This window comes from Gorilla gorilla, chromosome 9 (genome assembly GCF_029281585.2).
Source record: "Gorilla gorilla gorilla isolate KB3781 chromosome 9, NHGRI_mGorGor1-v2.1_pri, whole genome shotgun sequence".
NCBI lineage: Eukaryota > Metazoa > Chordata > Mammalia > Primates > Hominidae > Gorilla > Gorilla gorilla.
In genome coordinates this window covers 48,377,186-48,395,436 of record NC_073233.2, presented here as the reverse complement: position 1 = coordinate 48,395,436, position 18,251 = coordinate 48,377,186, and the positions used below count along the sequence as shown (strand labels likewise).

Here is an 18,251-nt window from a genome sequence, read left to right as displayed (position 1 = left end):
GGGGAGCAGAGGATATGGATGAAATGAGAGGAGAGACAATCAAAAGTGACAACCAGCAGGACTTAGTGAACCTTATATTTGCACATCACGAAAAGTTTTGTTGGTTTTGTTTTGCTTGTTTGTTGGATTGTCTTTGTCTAAAAGGGTATTGCTCTCCTTTTTTATTCTCATTATCCTTATAAATATAAATCATAGTTGTCTTTAAAAATTACAGATAGAAATACATGAAAGAAAATTAAAACGAGAATTGTAGTTGAATTGCATAGTTGGGATGAATGAAATGAGGAGACATTGCTAGGCCTTTCCTTATTACAAAAACCAATCTCCAGCTTCAAGGAGAGCTGATCGTGTGATTTATTTTATTTAAGAATGAGTATGGAATGTGTCACAATGGCCTAAAAATGCTCTCTTAAGTGTTTTTATAACCACATATTTGAACACTCAAAATTTCCTGAAGTAGAAAGAGTGTTACTGCCTTTATCTGAGACTTAAATCTGTAGTTTTAAAAAAAAGTACTCCAGTAGCATGCATCATTATATATTTGCCCTCTCTGTGAAATCAGCTGTATGCAGTCACTTTAGCAGCACTGACTAATTGGTTCAGTTCTGCCAATAAATGTATTGCCAATGATGCCGCTCTTTAGTTGTATAAACATTCAAAAATATTCCCTCAAATTGTCTAGCTCCCTAGCAACCATTTTTTGTAAAGATGAACACCTTCGGTGGTGAGAACAAGCATTTCAACCCCTCAAAAATAACAGCACAGATTTTTTTTTTTTCTACTTGCCCTCTGCAATGAATATTAAGCCTCTTTCTTCCTGAAAAGAAAGAACAAATCAAGCAGAGATTTTTCACACTCAACTTCATGTTAGTGGCAATGGTGGGTCAAAAAGTGCCTTTAGGGGCTTGTTTTTTTTTTTTTTTTTTTTTTTTTCCCTGAGGAAAAACTGCATTAGACCAAAAAATACCCCTGAGATTTAATTATCTTTTTATATTATTTTTTACTACAAAGCCACTTACTCTTTTATTGTGTTGCTCTGTTGGAAAAAAAAATCTTTAGTAGATGTATTTTTTTTTAATGGTAAAAGCAGTATAACTTCAAAGACAGAGTGCTCTGCCTTTCTTGTCTCTGACAAAAGGGGCTGAGTGCTTTGAATAGTTTCAAGGTGACATGAAGGTTTGGGACCAAAATTGGCATAGAAAAGGTCCAGGATAAGGAATGTGGGGTATCACCCCTTCAGATGTCATGTACTCTTGCCTATAGGCCTATTTTGGTTTCTGGTAACATAAAATGTATGCATTTAGGTTATTCAAAAGAGTGCTCTTCCATAAAAGTACAAGTTGTTTTCACAAACCTCAGATAGGAGAAGGATAAAAATGAACATCCAGAATAGGCTGATGCCAAGGACTCTGAAATGATAGGAAGCCAAGGAAGACCTCTTCTTAATCTCTCATCTGTCTTTGTCTTTGCACATCTGTTGTTGCTTTAATTTTTCTTTGTCTTACCAGGTTACTTTTTCCCTTTCCTCATGATGGGGCATGACTACCACCCAAAATAGAGTTATGGTGTGAATGTTTATGGCCCTCCAAAATTCTTATTTTGAAATTCTAGGTCAGGCACGGTGGCTCACGCCTGTAGTCCCACCACTTTGGGAGGCTGAGGTGGGCGGATCAGCTGAGGTCAGTAGTTCGAGACCAGCCTGGCCAACATGACGAAACCCCATCTCTACTAAAAATACAAAAATTAGCTGGGTGTGGTGGCAGGTGCCTATAATCCCAGCTACTCAGGAGGCTGAGGCAGGAGAATCACTTGAACCCGGGAGGCAGAGGCTGCAGTGAGCCAAGATCGTGCTGTTGTACTCTAGCCTAGGTGACAAGAACAAAAATCCATCTCAAAAAGAAAAAGAAAAAGAAAAATTCTAACTCCCAAGGTGATACTATTAGGAGGCGGGGGCCTTTGACAAGTGATTAGGTCTCGAGGGCATAGCTCTGAAGACTTGGATTAGTGTTCCTACAGAAAAGTGCCCAGAGAGCTGCCTTGACCCTACCACCATGTGAGGACACAGAAAGTGCCATCTGGGAAGGAGAAAGGACCCCTCATTAGACACAAATTAATCTTAGACTTCCTACACTCCAGAATTGTGAGAAATAAACTTTGGCTGTTTAAAGTCACCCAGTTTATAGTATTTTGTTATAGTGGCCCAGACAAAGATAAGTAGGCTTATAACTTTAGCGCTCAGCCAGACTGACACTCTTACGTTTTCTCAATTTTAAATTTCCAGGAAAGACTTGTGATTAATCTATTCTGGAGTGTCTATTGTCTTTTGATTGTCTATAAATTGTGTCCAGGAGTGAAAGTTAAGCTGAAAAATGATGACAATTCCCATTTCAATTATGTGGCTAAGGCGAAGAAGAAAAATAAAGAAAAATAATCAGGACAATTATCTGAAAAGTAGGGGCTGGAAAGCAGGGAGTTAGAGACAAAGCAATAAGTACCCGTATGACAAATTGTGTCATGATTGTGAACTATTAGTCTGAAAAACAAGAAGCGCATAGGAAGGAATATTTTAGGCATAAGACTCAATAGTTAATTTCTTATGTCAAGTAATATATGTTTGAATGTGGCATTAGTCTATCTGGAAGAATATCTGGAGACTTATTTAATGTTAATTAATTAATTTCATCTTTCCTCTGTTTATTCATTCATTCACCCATTCATCTGTTCATTCATTCTGAAAGTCTTATGTATTTATTTATTTATTTATTTATTTATTTATTTATTTATTTAATACAGAATTAGAAGCAGATAGGAGCATGGAAGCAAGAAATGTATCCAGGGTAAATCTCAAGGTTAGTGAATGATGTTGGGCAGAGTATGCTAATTGCTAACACATAAATACACACACACACACACACACACACACACAGAGACACTCTCTACAATGGTTTAAAATAAAAATCTCTTTATTCTTATCTATTAGAATCCTATTTAGATTGGGCATAGGAAGGAGTTTGGTTTCACACAGATACTGAATAACTTGGGCTTTTTCTATCAAATGATTCCTGCCATTCCTTACACCCCAGAATGTTTTGCGGGATCCTCTGCATCTGGCCATCTGACGAATGATGAAAGAGAATGAAAGGATCTCCTGACAACTTTTAAAGCCAGGGTCTAAGATGGCATGCTTCACTTCTTCCCACATTCCATGGCTCAGTACTCTGTAACATAGAAGCACCTAAGCTTGCCTGGAGGTTACGGTATAAAATCTACGCAGACACTCACTCAGAAAGTAAAAAAGAGGAGTGCTGCCCTCAGACCCTGAGTAAGAGAAGCCCCTGCTGTGGGCCTATTCTTTTAGACAGATACTTTCAGGCTTTCTTTCAGATATACCATCACCAACAGGAAATGAGAATATAAGGTTAAAGTCCAGGGATGCCTTGGATACTGAAATTTACTGGAGAAAAAAAAAAACAAAACAAAACAATGCTATTGTGATTATTTCCAGGTGCAGCTTGGTGCTCGTCCATAGGTTCATCTTCCAAAAAGGTCGAAGGTACCTCCTGTATATGAATTGCTCAGTCCCAAAGGTGTCCAAGGGCTGGATGTTTGTGAATAATTGGCACAAAACTTGCTTAAGCAGGCTGGATGTGCATGATGTAACTCTTAGTGCAAGATGGAGCTGGAAGTGGAGTGAGAAGAGAAAGGCCACACTAGAGGGGTAGGGGCTTGGACTCAGGTCTTCCCCTGCTGCCATTTTCTAGTATGAACTCCAAGGAGCCTAAGCAATCTAAATTTAAATGTGCTTTTCCATGTTGTTATGAATGTATTGGACAATGTGGAAAGCTGGAATATATTTCATTTAGCAGGTTGCCAGCTTGATTCACTATTCTTAAACACTGAGATGTGTTGTAGGTGGCCATCCACGGGTACCCTTGGCCTGGGCCCCCAAAATATTGGGGAAGCTCCTTGTGTTGAGCTCTAGCAGTGTCTGCCACAGTGGACAACCAGTGTGATTTTATGCTTCACCTTGCATGCTTCTAAGAGGAAGGGGAAACTTAAAATAGCTACCTTCTATTAGACAAAATACAAATTCAATTGCTATGTTTCATCAAGCCTTATTCAATTGACCATTTTGGCTTATATTACCCTAAGCACTAATAAACTCTAAAAAGCAACTAATTAAAGCCTCTGGTTTAATTTAATAATAAATACCTTTTTTGAACTCTTAGTACATGCTGGACACTATGCTAACAAATTACACTGTTCTATTTAATTTTAACAACTATATTAAGTGTTACTCCCATTTGACACATCAGAAAACATAAGCTGAGGAAAGAAGTGGCAAATCTAGAATTGGTACGTAGGGTTATCGTAATCAAAAGTTTGCATTCTTTTAAACAATGGTGCTCCACTGTCTTAGGCTGGAATGTATCTCAGATAGCAGGAAGTCCAATGCTCTTTGTGTCCATTTTGAGTCCTGAATTATCTCTTTTATAGTCCTGCCTGACAAGTGGTTGACCTGCCTATGTACGGACACTTCCAGTGATAAGCTCTTTATATATTCATATATTAGGAAAATTAGCATATTATAGCAGCAATTTTTCAGTTATGAAATGTGATGCATTTATGTATATGTATCTTATCTGGATTATTTGCTAAATATCTGGATAGCCAGTGTTACCGGGTCATGCACTTGAAAATCAAGTTGGGAAAAATAACTGTATTCAAAAGTTAAAGATTCCAATTTGCTGAGTTGTCTGTGTTTATTCTTCTTTTTTGTGTGAAGATGAAGGGATTAGGGAAATAGTTGAGAAAAGGGTGGAGATTTATTTTTTTTTTGACATGTGGCCTCAAACCCATCCTCCATGGAGATGTGTGTGTTTGTGTGTGTGTGTGTGTGTGTGTGTGTCTGCATACTACAATAAATAGCAGAATCCTCTAATTTATTATCCAGATTGAAAAACTCCTGAGAATAAAAGTGGTTTTTATTGATAATTATGCATAAACTGAAATAGTCCCAGACAAATGGGGACCATATTCAACTTTGTCACAAATAAAAACAAATATATATATTTTTGACCAGAATGCATATTTATATGACATTCAAAGAAAGAAAGAATATACCAACAGAACACAGATTAGTAACTGCCAGAGGCTGAAGATGAATGAGGGGAGCACAAGGGAATTTTTGAAGATGAAATTGTTCTATACCTTGATCATGATGTTGGCTACATGACTGTATGTACTTGTCAGAGCTCCCAGAACCTTGCACCAAAAAGTGGATTTTACTGTATGTAAATTATACCTCATTTTTTTTAAGTAGTGAGGCTAGGAGACCCTGGTGGAAACCTGAATTTAGAAGGAGTCATTTCTTTTGACTTTTGATTATAAAGAAAACATAAAAGAAGCATCTACCCTCTTAAGAAAAGAAAAGAAACAGAAACAACAGAAACCAGCCATTCGATTCACTTCATGACAAACTTAAAGAAATGGTACCAATCTAGAATCATCCCAAATGAATAAAATCTAAAAAAAATAGGGTCATTTTCTTCCCCTATTCGCACACCTCACATAGCAGCTAGGGAACACTTTGGACTAGAGAATCACTGGTGTTCTGCTTGGAGAAGCAGCAGAAATGAGGAAGTGCTCAGCAAGGAGTGACTTAGGTTCTGACAGAAGGTTAGTCCCTTGTAGGTGAATGCAGGAAACCCGGGACTAAATGGCAGGGGAGGTAGTGCTCAATAAACTACTCTGACAAAGAAGATTTGTTCATGAAAACACTTGAGACATCCCCTGAGTAATATCATGAGTATTTGGGGAAATTGTTTTTACAGATGACTAAGTAAATGGGAACAAGAGATACGTAAACATGGGTTATTCATATTAATGTGACTGCATTGATACCATGGATGGTTGAGGTCAGCAAAGCTTGAGCTACGTAAATCTTAAAGTGTACCATCTAGGTGCATCTTAATTGCCTTGTAGGACAGCTTCTTGACAGTTCATGTGATTTTCATGTTGGCAATATCACTACTCCCTAGGTCCTTAAAAAATACATGCATTTAATTCACATTAGCTCAATTTTGGTCTATGATGGCTTTATTCTACATCTTGTCCTAATTTTCCATTTCAAAAGATGTATGTATTTAATTTTCCCAGGGTAAACTGAGATCTCTATGACCCATTATACTTCTAAAATTCAAGGATCCTAAAATTAAATTTGTATTTAAAAGCCCTAATGAACTTGGCACAATTATTGATATTAACAGAACGCGATGCACATAGCATTCAGAAGGGCCTCCAATCTTGGCTCTATCCCTAACCGTGGGAGCTTAAATACCATTGCCACATGTGTGAAAAAGGAGAGAATTCATAGCACTTTCTCATAGGTATAGTGTTGTTGTGGGGAAAAATGTAGAGACAAAATGAGAAATCTCTTTGTAGCTCTTATACCAGCATGTAGCACATAGTAAGCATTCATTAAATGTCAACTGTATGGCACAAGGCCTGAAATAAAGTTTCGATGTTACATGCTGCCTTGACATCTGAAACTAAGAGTCTCCCAAATGGCCTAACTGCAAGCTCTTCTCCTTAACTCTATTCCTGCGGATAAGGTTCCCTAACCAATCAACTTTCTTTATCACAGAGACGATGTGTAGTCTCTTTATCAACATAGATCATGCATAGACCATGTACAGTGGCTGCTTATCGCTGAGTAGTGGGTTTCTCACTGCAGAATGATTCAAATAAGTCACTCACATCCTCTCATGGGAAGCAGGGGTCATCTCAGCCCCTTGTTACTATAAAGTTTGCCTCCCACAGCCCCTGATTGTTCTCTGTGTTCCTGCGTGTAACTCCCTGTGTGTGGCCTTGTATGGCATATGGTGTCCAGCTCACCCGGGCTATGAGTTTAAAAGACTAATAAACTATTCTCAATCTCATCAGTGTTGGGAGTCAGGTAGACAGCCCTCTCTCTAACAGGGCGAAAAGGAGGCAATCAAACAAGCTGTTTCTGAAGACAACTGCAAGTAGTAGTAATGTTAAGTAATAATACTATTCTTAGCTATGTGACTACTCTAAAACCTGAATTGAGAAAAATAAGTACCCATACAGACTGCAGCACTGAGACTGATTAGTAAAATTTCTTTTGTTTTTATGCCTCAAAACTTCACAATGCTATGATTTTTATTCCCTCCTACCCAGGAGATTAACAAAACACTGTGGTTTACAGAAAACTATTTATAGCATAGAAACAAATTAGCAGATTGACTGAAGGATTTGTTACAGTCCTGAAGACTGTTTGGGGGAGCCTGACATAGAACTGTAGACCTCTCCCTAAATCTTGAAGACTTAGGGGTATATGTGGGAAAATGAGTATGTATATATAAGATACATAGGGATTTTTGCACATTTACTACTTAAACTAAGCTCATGAGCTACTGAGTGGAGATTGAAATGGCAATAGTTGAAGAAGTCAAGGAAAGTGAGAGAGATAGTTGTTCTCCAATGACTACATACGCAACCCACATATTACCAGGCCACACCTGCTACGAATGCTAATGATGCTGTACAATAAAACACATAAATCATGACATGACCCCTATTTGATTAACTCAGGTTAATGACATGACCCCTATTTGATTAACTCAGGTTAATGACATGACCCCTATTTGATTAACTGAAGTCCACCAAAAATCCCCAATGAATTGCCTTAAGGGTCTCCTGGGGGAATCCTCTATTATGTTACTCTTGCCTGATATCATTGCCTAACTTTGCTTGGCCATTTCGTATCTCATTGCTGCCACTACTACTGTTGTTATCTATTATCTCATTTATGTTCATTCCCAAGTTGCTAACCTCTGATGTTTCCAACTTTTAATTGCGTGATGCTGAAGTAACCTACGTTTGCTGCAGTTTTCCTCTTATGGAGTCACGCTAACTACTGCAGAAAACTAAGGGTTTCTTTCCTCTTTCTCACCTTTTGCTTATGCCCATTATACAAACAGCACTTTCGCCTTCTCTTTCAGACCCCGCTGACCACAGGCCTGGTTCACTGCCCCTTGCCCTTTACTGTTTCTTCCTTTTAGGCAAGAATTGACCATCACTCTCTTCTCACATTGACAAAAGCATCCTAAGCCAACCAAATTCTAAATGTCTATCCATTCATTTTACTAGATATACACAGATAGGTCTGAAACTTCAATTAGTTTCAGGCTAGGATCTCTAATATGTAAGATCTGAGAAGTGGCAGAGAGCTCTGCAGCCGGTGTGTTCATTCCCCCACTCATTCAGGGTCTCAGTAAACATATACTGAGTCTCTTCTTTGTAAGAAGCACTGTGTTAGACATTGGATCATGGTGGCAAAAAAATTAAAATTAAAATTAAAAAAAAACGGGCCTGATACTTATCTATATGTGATTTGCAGTCTAGGGCAGTTGTTCTGTGAATAGCTGCATCACGATAAGGTAAAGCATTTATCAAAAATGTAGAAATCTGGACCCACATTTGCTTACTGAATCGAAATCTCTCTAGCAGCACTTAGTGGGAAAGTTGGGTTCTTTTATTGAGGAAAAAAGGCTAAGTTCCAAAGCACCAGAGTTAGAATCATTACTGAAATGCTTGGACAGAAAAGCCAATTCAATGAGAGTCGACAGCAGACATGGGGGTGGTACTTGAAGAGGAGATTTGAATCAGCCAAGCATGTAAAGTCATAGACAGCTAATGGATGGGGCAGTTCCAAAATTTCCCAGAAGCCCTTTCAGAGATATGGTCTGATCTCAAAGTGGAGCAGGTCTTGTAGACTGGGCTGTTTTATTCCAATTACACAGTACCTGCATCTTAAGGAAAGGGCAGTGGGAAGGTGACTTGAGATCAGATCTGTCAAAGCACAGAGCACCAGTCCATTGATGGCTGCAGTCACTCTAATAGTCCCTCTAAGGTAGGAAGTCTACGGCTTTCTGATTAGGCCATCGGAAGGAGTAGGGGCCCTAAGGAATGTACTCTAAGAGCCATGACTGATGCTTCTCCCTTCACCAGCTTGAAGCCCTGGTGCCTCTCAGGCAAGACACTTGACTGATTTTTCTATCATTCTTTAATAGTTAATTCCCACCTTGCCAGTTAAAAGATTTCAGCAACTCCCTTAGGCCAGATAAATCCAAGTAAGTTTAAATTAGATGCCTCAGCAACATCAGTCATTCAAAAAGCTTCCAGAGAGAGCAAGCCCCAACATCTCCCTCATTATAGACAGAGGGTCTTGAATGAAACCCCTTATTGGGCTTTCTCCATGGCTACGGGGCAGAATTGGATACATTTGTATTACACCTCAGTTGGACTTTTTTTTTACAGGCCTTAGGAAGGATACATGTTACATTTACATGAAACCTCAACATTTCTCAACACTGCTGTAAAGTTCTGTTTTTAGCAGAATGCTGTTAGCAATGCAAAAATCTGATCACTTTCCTCCTGGGCTAAAACACATTCAAGGACTCTCACCACCTACTGAATTGTGCCTTGCCTTCCTTTGCTACAGTACAGTCTACTACAATCTAGCCAGACACATGTTTTTCAGTATCGCCTCCACTTCATACCCCAAGCACTTTAATACTTTCAGCCAAACGGTTCCTTGTATTCTTTTCCAGGACAGACTTTCCTGAATATTGATCCATACCTGGGCTCACATCTGCCTTTCTAAGGAGAATGCCTTCTGTGCTTCCAACTGTGCTTACTGAAATGTTGTCCATCCTTCAGAACTCTTTTCAAATACTACCTTCTCAATTATGCCTTTTCACACCAAATATGGATAAAATATCTCCAGTCTATAAAGTCTCATAAGATCCTGCACTTCCATTATCTAACCATAGGTATAGAAAATTTCAATTTGGCAAAGCCTTCCAGCTTGGTCCTAACAATAGTCATCTTGTATTGGTCATCTATGTCTGAATCAATGTCTGATGCATAAAAGCTTCTCAGTAATACGCATCACATTTTGTTGAATATGATTTATTTTCACTTCTCTCTTTTTGTGATCCTCATCCCCTTTTTTGTCTCTTTTGTCTGTTTTATACGCTGATGATCAAGCCCCCATTGGGGGTCAGTAAACAATGTCATCTTCGAACAAATTCCAAACCTTACTGTAAACTTCAGGTGAATAAAGTGTGCTTTTAGCTTGTGGGATTAAATAATGTTTATAAAGCACTTTGGAAAGGAAAAATCTCCCTGAACATATTAATTTCTATTATTAATGATTTACTTTCATGTAAAATGTCTTAGAGAACTAACGGCAACCAGAGATCCTGTGTGGCACACTCGGAAACCTGGCAAGTAGAAACTGGTATTGAAATTTTTAAATGGCAAAGTCTCTTTTGGTTCTGAGGTTATCCTTAAGGATAATGATTTTTCATTGTAGAACTCTGGCCAAAGTGGCAGTGACATCTGCTTTGGGGAAGAGAAACAAATTATATTAAAAAGTTCGTATCTCGGTTTAATTTTGGCTTGCTTTCAAAAATATTAGAGCAATTAATTTAGATTTATGTTAGTGTTTTTTCTTTTTCCATGCTTACCACCTTTTCATGCTTAATGAACACTTTGTTCTTTCTAAAGCCAATTAAAAAATTCACGATCATAAATGTATGATGATAAAAATCTTACCTCTATCTTGAGAACTTTTTGTAGCTTGCCTCAGGAGGACATTTTTTGAAACTGTGCAGCTAATGTCAGTTTGCAAACTGCATAGCCTCCTGTGTCTTCCAGTGGAATCAGTGCTGAAACAGGGGTTGAAGGCGCTTATTTATCTCTGCGAAGGCAGTTAATCAGTAGGCATCCAGATAAAAGAAATGCGTCTGAAGGAAATCATGAAAACGTGCTTTCAAGTCCTTCAATATTTCTAACTCAAGCAATTTAACCAGTTGAAAACACAACAGTAATCTTTCTCAAAATATGATAATTCCTGCCAGCATCTATTTCCCAGAAACTTAAGAGCATAAACAAATGAAAACATATTACTTTGAAGACAACCAGAATCCAAAACATAGAATTATAATAAAATTCCATTTTATTACTTTTCTAAATACACACGGTTGTATGTATTGCTTGTATACAATATATTTCTGATTCGAGATTCCAAGGGACCTGACAAATAAATAGATAACAGTCGCCTATAATTAGGGCATTTTTAGGTAGCAGATGTCTCCTAAATGCTAGATAATTGTTTATCCTTTCAAGCAGAAATTTTTAAGGTAATATCAATTATTACAGTGTATATTGCATTAAAGTGCAAAAGTAAACTTCAGACCAGGGCCAATCCAATCAAATCCATTTTACATTTAGAAAGCTCAGTCTAAACTAATTCATATGTTAACACTTATTTACATTAATTCATTAATTTATTTAGCAAACATACTCCAAGTAATGTGCTGAGTACTCAGTTTGTGAAAACAAAGACCGTATTATATTCAGCTGTCAAGAAGCTCAGCCTGTAACCTTAAACCTAATCTTAACCCTACCTATATCTTATCCCTATCACACATAAACTATAAATCACAACTCTTCATTATAAGGTCTATGGTAGAAGGAAGAACAGGATTCAAAGTGGCCCAAAGGAAGAAACGACCGAAGAAAACGAGTGGATTTTATTCACTGAAACAGTAAACTTCAAACCAAAGTGAGCCAGCATCAGAGATGTTCAGAACAATTCACTGGGATACTAGAGGAAAATAGAGAACAGCTATACACATTTATTGCTATCTTGTATTATTTGTTTTTGTTTGTGTATGATTTATAGCACACACAGTATACATAATACAGAGATATATCATTTATAATTAATTAATAGACTCCTAGGAGCAATTACTCTTTATTTTTAACTTATGGTGTACACAACAAAAAAATCATAGACTATTGCCTGGTGTGGTGGCTCACACCTGTAATCCCAGCACTTTGGGAGGCCAAGGCGAGCAGATCACCTGAGGTCAGGAGTTCGAGACAAGCCTGGCCAACATGGTGAAACCCCATCTCTACTAAAAACACAAAAATTAGCCGGGCATGGTGGCAGGTGCCTGTAATTCCAGCTACTTGGGAGGTTGAGGCAGGAGAATCACTTGAACCCAAGAGGCGGAGGTTGCAATGAGCTGAGACAGGGCTATTGTACTCCAGCCTGGGCAACAAGAGCAAAACTCCAAAAAAAAAAAAATCATAGACCACTTATCTTGGAATCATCAAGCAACCGATTGATTTTAAGATGGTAATAATGTAGATTTTCTATTTTAGGAAGATGAGTTGGTGACAATATGAAGGGTAAATGGAGTGGAGTGAACACTGGCAAACATAAAAGTGAAGGATGGTGCATTTCTGAAAGAAAGTAAGTAAAGTGAAAATGAAGAGTAGAAGACTGGTTTGAGATATGTCAAGGGAGGATGAATCAACAGGACTCAGCATAGTGTGGTCTATGAGGGGAAAGGGCACCTAGAAGAGGCCACCTTTCAGATTCTAGGTTTGGTGACAGAATTAATGGCACATCATTAATTGGGATATCTAACACAAGAAAGGATTGGGCTAATTTGCAATAAGAGGAAGCATGAGTTCAGTTTGGCATTTGAGTTGTAGATGGGGGAGGCATCTTTCTAAAGTAGAGATGTTCAGGTAGCAGTTGAATAATTAGCTCTTTTACTGAAGAAGGACCAGATGGTGATTCAGATTTATGGGTGCTTTTAAACATAGATGGTAGTGGAGTTGTTTATCTTTTAAATGAGGAGGCCAAATTTAGATTTCTTGGAAGCACTTAAAACCTTGTGCATAGACAGAATAAATAGTTGCTTCCATAGTCTCATTTCTTAGTGCTAGAAAATTCTTCCTGAAACAGATTATTTGTTACATAGGACTTTATTTGCAGCCCCCAAAGATGGGAATCTTGGAGTACTTACAATGAATAGAATGAACGAGACTGTTCTAACATTACAATGGCTGCAGAGATCAAAACAGGGACATTAAGCTAAATAAAAGAATCCAGGTATGGAAAGACCAATACTGCATGATCCCACTTATATGTGGAACCTAAAAATGTTGAATTCATAGAAGTAGGAGTAGAATAGTGGTTACTAGAGACTGAGGATGGAGGTGGGAGGGTGATGGAATGGGGAGTGACTGGTCAAAGTGTACAACATTTCAGCTAGACTGGAAAAGTAAGTTTTGAGACTCATTGTACAGTAGGGTGACTTTAGTCAAAAATAACATATTGTATATTTTAAAATAACTGAGAGTACATTTCAAATATATCATTACAAAAAATGTCCATGTAAGAGAAGTGATTGATGTGTTTAGCTTGATTGATTAGCTTGATATAATCACTCCACATTGTATATGTATAACAAAATATCACATTGTACTACATAAATTACAATTATTATTTATCAATTTAAAATAATGTTTTAAAATAGGGCCAAATACAATCACAAAAAGATGGAATAGAGCCAAGGGCAGGATGAATTAAGACTGAATTAAACTGGGGTCATAATAAAAATTTAGGGCCAAGACATGTAAGAGTTTTGTCTAAACAATGAGAAAAGGGACACACTTCGTACATAACCAAATGTTTTATTTCACTGCCTCTACTGCCCACATTTTGCAGATGGCCTGCTATAGGTGGACTTTAATTACTGTCTATATAATAAAAGTTGAAAGTGTCACATGCAGAAGATAATGACACAACACAAAATAGGCAGCCAATTTGCACTGATGATTATTAATTGATGGTCAGTGGATTTTGACTGGTAAGGTTAGGTCTCTTGGATTTTCTCTTTCTTGTTATTAAAGGGTAAATTGAGTACTACAGCAAATTCCAATTGCTTACTTTTTAAAATGTTGAACAGTTAGTCTCCCATGCCTAATCACTATGAAAAGATGTATACAGTGATTCTTGGACCTGTGTGTGTGTGTGTGTGTGTGTGTGTATGTGTGTGAATTTATGTGATGTTAATTCATATGTGAATATTATGACTATAAATATACATATATCTTCTATTTTTCAGAAATATGAGATTTTAAAAACATACTAACATGTAGGTTTTATTCATGAAATATTTTTAATTTTTGTAACCCTTTCTCATTTTTAATTACTTTATAATATTCTATATTATAGAGTTACTGTAATTTAACGCTAATGCAGTGGGAATTTATAGATCTGCATTCTTTAACTGTTATAAACAATATTTCAGTGACTCGGGGTATTTTTAAAATTACAATTCCCTAGGAAATTATGTCTACTATATAAAAAATACTCATTTAAACTTATAAATGTCAGCATAAACTACAGTATGAGAAGAATACACATACTAAAATCATCTGAGGAAATAGCGGAAGTACAGACAAAAGTATCTGAACAATTTAAATTGTATACATACCTGCATGTATATACACTGATGCATGTATGTATATATGTATAAAATTTACATGTGTTTTTATGTCTGTAGGGGTATATCTATGTACCAATAATTTGATTTGTATTACTTAAATGTAAGGAAGCGTGTGTAATATGACTACTAATTTTTATCTCCCCAGAACTATATGAGTTGGGTGTAAGGTATACTAACATTGTCTAAATGATATCTGAACCCAAGAAACCTCAATTTGGAAAACGTTTTATGCTATTCAGGTGTCTTCTTTGTTGCCACTGGCAATCTAAAATACTGCCTTAAATTAAATAAACTATAAACTTTAGTAATAGCTTTCAGTTAGAACTACATTCTGATACTCAAATGATGTTGTCATGCTCTCATTTTCTCTCAGTTTTCTTCTGGGGAGATTTTTCACTTGTGGTGTGTAGAGTCTGATACACAATGGGTGTCTGCAGATATTATTTGAAAGGATGAGGGATGATGAGCTGTATTATTAAAAATATGGAAGAATATTTCTTCTTCCATGTTTGCCAATAATTTGAGCAAAAGTCCCATTATTAGGTACCATTGACCTGGTATGACTCACTTGTCTATCATTGCACCAACATAGTGAATAGGGGATGAAACGCACAGATGGGCCAGGTATGTCTCTGAGACGTGATACAGAGAAGGATACAATTTGATAAATGTGTTTTAAAGCACAGATTTTGTGTCCGATGGTCTATAAGATATTCTGGGGGATCTGCAGATGTGTATGATATCTTCTCTATCTTCAAAGAATCTACCACCAGGTAAAAAACATTATCTGTAACACTCAGATATGCATGGGTTAAATTTGATAGTATCCACTTCTTTACTCTAGGGATTTAAAAAAATCTCTTACTTGGTATACCTCATGAAATCTTCAAGCGAAACTTCATAACTCTGTGAAAATCTTGTGTCGAATAATTGTTATTAAAATAAGACATGTTTGGTATTCAGTAATATAAGCAGTTCTTTTTATACATAGTTTATATATTTTGCTTTCTATTCTAATCATTACTACATTTCTGTAAACAGACTTTTCCAAAGAAAAGTTCTCCTGAAAGTCTAATATTGTTTATTTTGTCCAGTAGAAAATACATATTTTAAAAAGTTTGTTCTTTGGAGGATGTAAAAATAACATTGCAATGAGATATTTGAGTCAAAACTGTCATCATGCACAGAGAGCCACGTTGTAGTTTCTTCTTCATAGTGATGCCATATGTTCTGACTTTACTGAGAGTTACAAGTTATAACTCTCAAGATTGAGGCCAAATGCATGCAACTATTTGGAAAGCCAAGTGGAACTCTGTTGCTTATCCTATCAACTTTTCCATCATCTAAGGTCTTGGCTTAGAATGTTCTAGTGATAATGTAAGAAAAACGTAGCAAGAATATAGCATGGTCTGTCATCATCTACAAGGAATTGACAGAAATATTGCTTTGTCTGTCATCAGACCTTCTGTACTGAAAGGATTAAAGCTTATAAACTGACCCATATAAAATTGCCCATATTTAGGCCAAAATTATCAAATGTCAACTTATGATTCAATCTAACATGGAGGCAAATAATCTATATATCTAAATTTATATAGGCAAATAAAAAGCTATCAAATTACATGAATATAGAGGACACAGTAAAAATAGACGTAACTTTTAAAATCCTGTGTTGTTTATTCTCATGTTTAGCTTAACCAACCCTTTCTTCGTTGATAGTACTAGTAAACTTTAGCTCAAGCACAGCTGAAGTATCACAAATATTTAATTAGTGTGACCCAAATTAACGAGATTGTGGTTCTGCTATATTGCCTGCTTAAACTTACGCAAATTGACTTTTTGTGGAAGGGGAGCCACAAGCAAGGATTTCGTCATCTCCACCTAGTTACTCCAAATTCAAATAATACTGACTTTAGCATCTCATCACGGGAAATTGACATAATTAAGCACTCTTCAAAGAAAAACAGACTCTGATGTCTCCAATGCTATTAAATATTTATTGTGCACATTATCGCAGTAAATTTCTGACAGAGAGTGATTCTACCAAAGTAGATCAAATGAGAACATCGCATTGCCTTGTTGCAAGTGTATCCACCTCTATACATTATTAAACAACATACATCCATACACATAAAATATAAATGTAGTAGCCGCATACCGTGGAGGCTGAGGAATCTGTGAAAGAAAGTATGTTTAGAGTATGTTTCCCAATACTCCCAATTCTCAGCTCAGTTGAGAAGGTTACTATGCTTATTTCTGCCGGCAGATTCCTTCCTGCTGAATGTAATTAGATATAAGAAGAAAAAAATAATAATTAAATTATGGATAGTCCTCTTGCGGAAAAATTTTACATCAAAGTAACAAAAAAAGGATACTGAATTAGAAAAACCACCCAGTTGTAGAGTCCCTGAATAGGCTTCTTCTAAGAGTAAAATCAACTTTTTCTCAAAGGAGAGAAAAAAGTCTGGTCAATAGCATCTCATGGCTATTTTTATCTTATGATCTAGCTGTCCAGAAAAAAAACATCTTCATCAGGAAGACTGAGTAACCAGAATAACAAACCCATCTTTTGCTCAAGTAGGATTAATTTTTAACCTTTGAGTGTCTCTTGATTCCAGATGGGAGAAGAGATGTGCCAGACATTTTGCAAAATTATTTGGTTTAAAAATAAAATAACAATGATGGTATGAAATACCCAAGACTTTTAGTGAAAAATAAGAAGAGAAGTTGTAGTCAGCTGGCTTGAACTGCTCAAAACGGCATATTCCAATTATTCAGCTATTCAGCTCAAGATAAATATCAGTGCAACCATTCTCTAAATAATCTCATACCCAGCTATAAAGTTAGCCAGTCATTGCCATGGTAATTGGAAAATAATTTCTTCAGAGCAGCACCAGAAAATACAAATATTTATGTATTTTATACATATATATATACCCACATATATATAGTGTATATATATATACCCACATATATATAGTGTATATATATATACCCACATATATATAGTGTATATATATACATATATATGTAAGAGTTGAATATATTTATTCAATTGAATGTATACATATCTTATATATGTAAGAATTAAAAATATATAAATATTTATATCGTTGTTGTCATGGGAATGGCCATACTGCCCAAAGTAATTTATAGATTCAATGCTATTCCCATCAAACTACCATTGACTTTCTTCACAGAATTAGAAAAATCTACTATAATTTCATATGGAATCAAAGAAGACCCTGTATAGCCAAGACAATCCTAAGCAAAAAGAGCAAGGCTGGAGGCATCACACTACCTGACTTCAAACTATACTACAAGGCTACAGTAACCAAAACAGCATGGTACTGGTAGAAAAACAGACATACAGACCAATGGAACAAAACAGAGACCTCAGAAATAACACCACACATCTACAACCATCTGAACTTTGACAAGCCTGACAAAAGCAAGCAATGGGGAAAGGATTCCCTATCTAATAAATAGTGCTGGGAAAATTGGCTAGCCATATACAGAAAACTGAAGCTGGACCCCTTCCTTACATGTTATACAAAAATTAACTCAAGATGGATTACAGACTTAAATGTAATTGTTAATAAATTAATAAATATATATTAATTAATATGTCTTTATCAACATGCCATCAGCACTGAATATTGTTTTAGAAAAAAATGTTTGCTTAAGATAGATTGATAGATAGAGAGGGAGAGAAAAAGACACAGAATTTTAAAAATACTTTCAGGCGTTTTTCCTTTCTCTGTTTTCTATTATCACATTATATTACAATTTAATTGTTTTAAAGCTTACTGAATGATTTTATTATTTATATTATATATCAAATAC

The 18,251-nt window shown here is 36.3% G+C and overlaps 1 long non-coding RNA gene across 1 annotated transcript in view; it reads left to right on the top strand.

Moving 5' to 3' along the window:
• The window catches only part of LOC109028817 (uncharacterized), an 83,673-nt gene extending 65,637 nt beyond the window's left edge, over positions 1-18,036 (top strand). The window contains exons 9-10 of the long non-coding RNA XR_002007791.4: positions 13,622-13,816; positions 17,606-18,036. This is a non-coding gene — a long non-coding RNA (uncharacterized lncRNA). The remainder of the gene's footprint in view (positions 1-13,621; positions 13,817-17,605) is intronic.
• Positions 18,037-18,251: the final 215 nt, after the last annotated feature.